General features: G+C 36.9%; 1 pseudogene; it reads right to left on the bottom strand.

Moving 5' to 3' along the window:
* Nucleotides 1–3,477: 3,477 nt before the first annotated feature.
* On the bottom strand, nucleotides 3,478–4,075 carry LOC144244907 (small ribosomal subunit protein uS10m-like; annotated as a pseudogene).
* Nucleotides 4,076–9,862: the final 5,787 nt, after the last annotated feature.

Raw genomic sequence — 9,862 nt, 5'->3', positions numbered from 1 at the left:
GAGAGGGGAAAAGTTATAACAAAAATTATAAAAAATTGACAAGCAATTTGCTCCTCATATGTTACTACAAAGCTAACACACTCTCCTACTCTCTAAACTAGACAGCATCTGTAACATCCCAGGTTCCTAAAATGCTGCAATAAATAACAGCAGTTATGTATAAATTACTTACATTTAAAAATATTTATAAGATGAGATGTTAGAAAATAATTTTAGTTGTGGACTACCTCACCATTCCTAGTCCAAAACCTCCAAGATGAATGTCTCACCGCCCTCTGGGACTCTTCCTAAGAGAGCCCTCTGTAGTTTGGTGCCTCTAACTCCATTGTTTTCTCTACTCCCTCTAGTATTCTCTCCAAGTAATTTCAATGTGAACATCAAACTATAATTTATGATTTGGAAACTTGAATTGTGTCTTTTACTTAATAATTTATCAATGCAGCTATAAAAATTATTGAACTAAGAAGTGAGATATTTCTTTTTTTAACTTGTTGATAAAATTGATATTTTAGTTTGACTTTGGAAGTCAGTGTCATTTATTTTAGTTTAGAATTTAAACATAGCATAAAGTTGTACTTTTATTTTATATCAAGTAATGATTGAAACCAAAATTCTCTTTCTATATCTCAGTCTCTATCATATCCATATCTATGTCCATATTCATATATATTTTCACCATCACCATTTTTACTAATATCTTCAATTCACACCACACTTTGCTGTTTTAATGATATAATTGTTATTTTCCTCTTCTTACAAATTATGAGTTCTACCCATAAGATAGAATAATAGATGGAGCTATTGCAGAGCTTAACCAGTTTGTAGGGAGTTTAAAAATTGATCTAGTGCATAATATAACTGATTTTGAAACTTCTTGTTATAAGAGAAGTAAGTTTGTAACTATTTCAGAGATCTAATAGAGACAAAATATTTTGGTTTAAGATAAAAAGTTCACAAGCACTAGTTTCAAAGGGGCAAATTAAAGGGAAAGGAAATATACTTTGTTTAAGAAAAACTACAAAACATCACACTAATAAGTAATATTGTATCATACAACTTGTTTAATCTTGTTTCATACATCCAAAAGGATGAAAAAAGGAAACGTAATAGGAAATGGATAAGATCAGGAACTCTTAGAGCAATGTAAGATTTCAATATTAGCGGCAAACACTTATCATTTAATGGAGTAAATGTAGCTTGTTTGTTTTTCCATTGATGAATAACTTACAGCATATCTAGATATTTGTAAAAAGCCTTAAGAAAATATACTCATCATAATGGTGCTATCAGTTCCCTCTTCAACTTCATTCTAGAACAGCGTATCTTTTTTTTTTTTTAATGTCTATTTATTTTTGAGAGCGAGAAAGGCAGAATGAGAGCAGGGTAGGGAAGAGAGAGAGAGAGACCCAGAATCTGAAGCAGGCTCCAGGCTCTGAGCTGTTAGCACAGAGCCTGACATAGGGCTCGAGCCTACAGACCGTGAGGTCATGACCTGTGACGGACATTTCGGTAGACTGAGCCACTCAGGCGCCCCTACAACAGCATATCTTAAAACACAATATGGTCAGGACCAGAATACATCTATTAACCTGTACACTATTTACTCTACTTATCATAATATATAAGTTGTTTTTCTAACTTAGGTGTTAATAGTCACAATACAGTCAATAATGTTTCATTTAAAATAATGTTCTACAAAAGAATATATATTCACTTACAGTTTTGTCCACATTCAAAGAGTGAAAAACCTCTTAAGCAGGTATGACTATGAGTAGTGTTGTAGTTTCCTGATGGGATGTCCTTTAGTTATGATATTGATCAAGTGTTTCTGATTCCTTTTTGTCCTGTGTTGTTCTTTTTTTTTTTTTTTTGCTGTGTGTGTAGTTTATTTGTATATTCACCTTAAAACAAGATTTTAATGTATAATTTGAAGTGCCAAGTAATCTGGTTTATGATTCAGTCTGAAAACAGTTGCGCGTGTTTAAAGGAACTCACATGTAGAGTCCCTGGAAGCAAGTCTGCATAAATCATCTTGTGATACAGTGATTAATACTGTTTGTGAAAAAGCTTAGATGTGTATATGTATTTATTTTTAAGGAGTTTTTTCTTTTACAGTAAAAATGGGTCACAGATTGCTGCTTTGAAGATATACTTCCATTCTATCGCTCTTGTTTTATCGACTAGTCCTTAATCCCGAGGCTTATAGCCAGGATAAGCACGCTTTAGGCATTTGTGAATGACATGGGCAACAACGGAGTGAGCTGAGTGAGGCCACAGGGCACATGGCTGTAATTCTCTTCATGTTAATGATAGTAATGGAAGTCTGATACATAAGCCGTATGCATTCAAAACACCGACACCCGATAGCAGGTCAGGGAAAAGAGAACAGGGACTCCAGTTTAACTTTAAGGGGGGTGGGGGGGGAACTGAGAAGTCATAACTAACCCCACAGATGTGAAGAAAACTGCAAAAGACACAGACCTGATTCTGCTGCAGAAAGGAAACGAATCACTCCCTGGGGGTGACACGCCAGCACTTTTAGCGCATTGTAGTCCTGCCTCTTTCAGGGCTTTCACTACAGTTTAATTTCATGGAAAAGTAGACATCTCCAAACAAAAGGAATGCCACTTATTAAAAGAAGGAGGCCTTATCAGTGTGGGACCTACTAAGGAAAAATACTTATCTGTGACCTGCACAGCTTTCACAAGCCATTATTTCCACTCAGTGTTTGGTACTGACTACAGCGCTGGTTACAGAGCTAACAAAATATAAGCCTGTCGAATGGACAAATCACAGGAGGAAAAAAGTGAGGCAGACAGTCATTTCTTGAGAGCTCAAATCCCATGACAGTGCTCCTTCCTGGCAGCCTGGCAAGGGTTTGGGCGACAAGAAGTTTAGCGTATCCCACGAATGCGCGTGGTCTTCTGCACAGTACGTTCATTTTCAAGAATGTCCCGCTGAAATGAGGTAAAATTCGGAGATCACCACCTCCACACTAGGAACTGCCAGCTTCCACTAGGTAAGTATCAAAAACTTTAACTGTTTGGCAGTTCACTGTTACACTAACCTAATTAACTGAAGGTTCCTTCTAAGAAGCTGAAAAGAAAAAAATGTGCGTAAGGAGTATTTCAAACATTCAGACAAATGAAATGATATCAGTGCAAACTAAAAACTGAACTAGAACAGAATGACAAAATAGAAACCTGATTCTTTTGGTGCACAGTAGTCAAAGGGGCTTGCTCACATTTGTTGAAATCGGATCTGAAACTGTGTACAGAAGAGTAGGTGAAGTGGTTTTCACTATGGTCCAGTGTGTCTGTCATTGAAGTTTCAGGCCTGCTTTGAGCTGATCGGGGGACGGGGGCTCAACAAAGCAGTCAGGTGGACTCACGGTCACTCCCACTGTAAGCCTCTATTTCAACGTACATGTCTGACCCCCGTGGGTCACAGGCCGGCACAACTGGACTGGCTGAAACTTTAGGACTTGCTCTCTACTTTTTCCTCTGGTACCGTTTCCCAGATTGGCTCCTTGATGTGCTCTGGTAATGTTCCAATTTTGTCTTTATAACCTCCATGACAATTCCTTCGGCTAAGTTTCGCTGAATATATTCCAGGTAGACACCCGCTGCACTTCCAGTTAGATGTTCTAACTCTAAACATCTGTAAAGTGTTCTCGTTTCATACTGAACTCTGTGCGTCTTGAAAATATGCACGGATTTGAGAACAGTAAATCGTTCTATTTTCCTTGGAGGCTCATGTACTTTAATAGAGATACCAAGTTCTTTAGCAGCAAGCGCGGCAAAATATTCGTAACTGTCCAATACAGCCTTATCTTGGCCTTTTACTAAAACTGACAGGCGCTTACATAATGTATCTGGTTCATCAGAAATGGTTATCGTAGGCTTGGTCAAATCCTTGGGAATATCAACGTGTAGGTTTGAAAACTGCACCCACTTCATACTGGTAAGGAGAAAGCCACCATTTCTGGCTGTACTGATCTTAGAACTGCTTATAGAAAAACTCCTTGAACCCAGAGACGCCGGCACATGGAGCCAAGCTCTGCTCGCGCCGCCATCTTGCCGTCCCTGTCCTGTGTTGTTCTTTACACATTTTGATTTGAGTTGCAATGTCTCTTTTACATGAATCATTATTTTCATCAGAAAGTCCCTACCATAAGTTTATGTGATATCTCTCTATTTATTTTTAAAAGAATGTTTATTAATCCATTGTTCTGATATATAAAGTGTCTGCTACAAATTATATGTCATACAATTAATAATTGCTTTTCTACTGGTGAAGTACTGCACTTTGTGGGTTTGTTTCTCTGCCTTGGTTTTCCTGTTCCTGCATATACATTCCCCCTCCTGATTTTTTTGTGACCTGAATCTCCTCCATCTCCAGTGTGTTCTACTCTTAGGGTGAAATGAAAATAGATGGTCAGATTTCCTATAGGAAATGGATGGCTCATGTACATTTAGATAATTCAAAAAGAGTTTATTCCCAAAATACTAATTATAAGTTTTGGGGGGAATACAAGAATAATGTAACAGCATTTTATTATCAGTACCCCTATGCATAAATTGTCAATGGGAGAGAGGAAACTAGAATCCAGAAAGGAAAAAAATCCTCATGATAGAGAACACCACCTTGAGAGGAGTCACACTGATGATGTGACCTTTATGTGAAGGACATTGACAGCTCAAGGCAATTTTACAAAGGGAGAGCCATGGTGATACAAACCTGATATTCCTCTCCTGTCCTCTCTCACCCACTCTCTCTCTCTTCTTAGTCTCTCTCTGTATTTCTGTCTCTGTCTCTTTGTTTCTCTTCCTCACTTCCTTCTGGGACTCCCCAAAGACTGAATTTAACTCCAAACCAGGGTAAATGGTGATCTTATTGATGGAGTCCATAGGGATCAGCCTCCTGAAGAAATAGGGCAAGACAGAGAAGGAGGTGAAGTGAATCTGAAGGATCAAAGATACCTAGGACAGTCCACTTCTTTTCCTTTCAGTGCCCACTCTTGTCTTCTTTCTAAAGCTTATCTCCACATTTGAAAGCATGAGGCCTGGTCAGCTACTTTATCGTAAAGGGGTGCCATTAATTAGTTCTTTCTCCTACCTAAAACCTAAGGTTTTAAGTACTCTTGTGTTCTCCATATAGTGGTAGAGGGAAAAAGAAAGAATGTTGTAGAAAGTAACTTTATACTAAGTAATATAAAAATATAGCTACTATAGTCCTTTTCTGTTATTAGCATTGAGGCCAAAGTTGACAATTATAACTGTTTTCCACCACTATTCAACATTTCTCTTACCCTCTGCCTCATGAGGGTAATGAGACTCTTTACCTGTGGATAAGCCAAACCATCATTTCTGCTGAAACAGTCCTAACTGGTCTTACTGGTCTACTGCATTCTTAGAGTTTTCTAAGAAGGAATGCTATTGGGCATAGGAGCACTAAAAGGCACCCAACGCGGTCTCATAAACATAGTTTTCATTGGCCCAGTTGAGTCAGAGCAATCCAATTTCCCCCTAGTCATCAGCATCAAGCACCCGGTACAGTACAGTGACCTTTTCTCTCCCTGTTGGTTCAGTGGCATAGGAGACTAAAATGGCCTGGGACTTGGGACTAAGTCTAGGGAAATAGTCTACTGTTGAGAAATGATGCCTCTAAATCCAGGGAACCAAAGGTCCTGTTGATAGAAGATAGATAAATTTTAGGAGTATATCACAGAAAAGGTCATTGCTTTGGAATCACAGATCTGTGCACCCTGCCAATGGAGACTTTGGCACAATATCTTGGCTGCTTTTTATGGTATATTTAGCAATCTATAGGATAGATAATGGCAGCACAGGGTTTAATCTCTCAGGAGTCATTTCAGTTGAGTCTTAACCATTCCCTATCAAGCATGTTGCTCCTAGGATATGTGACATATGGTAAGCCCACTCAATTCTATGGGCATGAGGTCTTAGCTATACTTCCTTTGTCATAAAATATGACCTTGACCTGTGAAGATTTTGTGCAGCATAACATTATAGTAAACAAGGAATTCTGTAAATCTACCAATGGGTGGTGCTTGCAGAAGTGCTGTAGTTCAAGAAGGCAAATCCACATCCACATTAGTGTCAATCCACAGGAAGATACAGAAAAGAGAAAACAAGGTATCTGGTACGAGATACTTTTCTTGAGAAGGGTTATTTCAACAAGGGTTTCAAGAAATTACATACTCCTTTAATTAAAAATATATGTCATACTAATTTCTATGTAAATACTGGTTCCTTTATTTTTAGATTTTTATAGTAGTAACATTTTATTTAAAAATTAAGTGCTTTACAGAGAATACTAATTTTTAATTTTTCTAAGATAACTAAAAAAAAACCCTTCCACTTACTTTAGCCACATGAAAGAAAAAATATTTTAACATCTAAAAAGAAGGAAAATCATAATCTAAGATAAAAGGTGAGTATTTAAAGAAATAATTTTAGCTTAATGAAAAGGTTTCTATAGTGTCATTAGTTTTCTTATTTGTCTGTGAATATTTTTTTAAAGTTTATTTCTTTATTTTAAGAGAGTGAGAGAAAGAGCATGAGCAAGCATGAGCAGAGGAGGGGAAGAGAGAGAGAGGGAGAGAGCGAATCTGAAGCAGGCTCTGCACTATCAGTGGAGAGCCCAAAGCAGGGCTTGATCCCATGAACTGCAAGATATGACCGGAGCTGAAATCAAGAGTAGGACACTTAGCTGACTGAGTCGCCAGGTGCCCCATTTTTCTGTGAATATTTTTGAAAATCATGGACCAACACCTGACTGAAGTATTAGAACCACTGATCTGTAGCATTATTTAAGATCATTATATTGTCCTAATATCCCATCACAACTCCAACATGGCATAAGTTAAAACTAGTGAATTTCATGGGTGTGAGCTCATTGCTACACTTCCTTGTCACAAAATTGCCTTCCTAAGAACTAATACTTCAAGGATGTTACTGATTAACATTATACTTATAAATGCAGTATATGTTTGTTTTGAGTGATACAAGAGAAAAAGAGGAGAAGAATTATTCAAGGGTCACTAAGAACTGTTAAAGAATCTCAAATGTTATGACTACTGTTTCATATCAATCTAACTGTCAGATAATTGATAAATTCTAAAATCTCCATTTATTTGATGTATATACTAATGGTACAAGAATATAAACGAATACCAGACCACCATCACACCTTCCTCTAGCCTGTCAAGTTGCACAAAATTTAAAATGTTTGGACACACTATGAGAAATAAGTTTAATGGAAATATTCTTATTTCCCACTAACTTTATTCTGCTCTCAATACATTATATCAAGATACACTTTTTCATTTATATTCTTAAGGGGAGAACCATCAATTTACTTAATTTACATATGCAATACTATGCAAGGGGACAGGCGAGTCTATGGAGAGTTATAGTAATGAAATCAAGTTAAAGGAGTAATTTCTTGAATTCTAAAGTTATAACAAAGCTTGTATATATCTGCAAAGATTAGAATATTTATATTATGATGGATTTTTGTTTAGAAAATTCAAATACTCTATGACATAATAGAGGACTGGTGCATGTGAAACTGTGTTGCAGGTAAGAGATATAGCAGTATCCGATTAAAGTATGTCAAAATAACCTCTGCTTATGTGCCTTCAGAAAATAGCCATCTCATCTTTGAAATTAGCCTTACTTCCTTTAGGGTCTAGGCTAACTCTCATTCTTTTGATTCTTTGATCAAAAGCAATGAGAATCTGAAAAAAAAAATTCAATATCCTGTGCTAGAATTCTTCATGAGTTGGCATCAGAAGCTTAGTGTAGAGAGTATGAACTTTAGAGTTTGACAGATGTGGGTTTTAATCTTGCCTCTGCCACTCAGTAATTCCGGGGCCTCTGGCAAGTTACAGAAACTCACTGAAACTGCAATTTCTCATTTGTAAAATGAAAGCACAATATCAGCCCTGATGTCTGTCTCTAACGTTCACCAGCTGTGTGATTTTGGTCATGTTATCTCAACACTATGTGGCTCGTGTTTTTTATCTATAAAATTATGATAATGACAGTGCCTCTTTCCAGAGGCAGACCCACCAAGTGGCTAATAAAGAATCCTTCCAAGATCATGTACCTAATTATATATTCATAATTTTATATTATCTTTTAGCCTCTTATATTAAAATCTTCAGGTCCCAGAAAATCTGGATCTTCTTCTGCTCACTTCCTTGGGAAATTCTGATATTATTATTTTTCATAATTACTGTTATCTTTCATGGTTAGAAGGCATTATGGATTGTGTCTGGATCAAAATAGGTGCTCATGTAAATGTAAATTTAATAATTATATTAGCAGCATTATTATTGTTATTCTATAAGGCAAAGTGATCTCATTTACCCTGATTGTATAATTTTTACATGTGTAATTTATTTTTTTTTATATTTTTTTATTTCTGAGAGAGAGAGACAGCGTGAGTAGGGGAGGGCCGGAGAGAGAGGGAGACACGGAATCTGAAATAGGTTCCAGGCTCTGAGCTGGCTCTCAGCACAAAGCCCAACGTCGGGCTCGAACCCACGAACCATGAGATCATGACCTGGGCCGAAGTCAGACACTTAACTGACTGAGCCACCCAGGCGCCCATGCATGTATAATTTATAATACTTAAATTATCTAACTTAAGGAAATTCCTAGTCCAGTTAATTCTCATTCGCAAAAATATCCATTTGTATATATTTTGTTGGTTAATAATGGTTTTTACTATCATTAAGGCTAGCACTTATTGAGTGCTTGTTTAGTGCCAAGGAATCTCTATAAGTGCAACCTCTAACAATGGTAGATAATACTAGTAATAGTAATTAGTCCTGACTAATTAGCTAACTACATTTGGAATTGCATAGTTTTTGAATCTTCATGATGACTTCGTTGAAATTAGTGACAGAATGCAATAATTATATTATACTATGGTGGATTTTTGTTTAGAAAATTCAAATACTCCATGCCATAATAGATGACTAGTGTATGTGAAATTAGGCATAATTACGAAATATGCTCTGAGTTTTACAACTTTAAATGGTAGAGCTAGAATGTGAAGCACAGCTGTCTGACTCTAGGGCCTTAATATTATTAAAATATTAATGTATAATAGTTCTTCTTATTTATAGAGAATATAAAAGTATAACCATTTTAGAAAGAAGCATTGATTTACTTTAATTATGAAATGTCCATTATTGTTTTCCTATTTTGGTTGTTCATTATTTCCCCCTTCTTTAGTAATCCTAATTTCTTTTTCAGGTGTTATTTCATTATCACTTCGTGTGGTCTTAGTAGAATGTTGATCCAAGTGTTTTGCCATTCTCTAGGGTCCATGTTAGAACTAAGTTGGGTGCCTGGGTAGCTTAGTCGGTTAAGAGTCTGGCTCTTTGTTTTGGCTCAGGTCATGATCTCATGGTTCGTAGGATTGAGAGCCCCCCACGAAGGATTCTGTGCTGACAGCATGGAGTCTGCTTGGGATTCTCTTTCTCCCTCTCTCTGCCCCTCCCTGGCTCACGGTTGCTCATGTACTCTCTCTCTCAAAAGAAATGAACTTAGTAAACAACAACAACAACAGAGTAAGGCAGTGGGAACTTTTCATGGGAAGGATTTTCTATCCAGTTGAGTCTAAGCCCTGGCCTTAGGCTTCTAGTAAACAGTTTTGCCATGCTTTCAAACCCAGTACTTGATTAGATGTTTGGCAATCACAGAGCAAGTCTTCATAACAGCTTCAATGTGGGTGAATAATAATCACTATAAAATGAACACTCTGTAAATGTAAATTATCCATGGGGATAAAGGTAGTGCAAAGTGGGACTCCTATGATAGCT

Source organism: Crocuta crocuta, unplaced genomic scaffold, assembly GCF_008692635.1.
Source record: "Crocuta crocuta isolate KB4526 unplaced genomic scaffold, BGI_CrCroc_1.0 scaffold38, whole genome shotgun sequence".
Taxonomy (NCBI): domain Eukaryota; kingdom Metazoa; phylum Chordata; class Mammalia; order Carnivora; family Hyaenidae; genus Crocuta; species Crocuta crocuta.
Note: the sequence above shows the minus strand (reverse complement) of the source record. Positions and strands in the feature narration are given on the sequence as shown.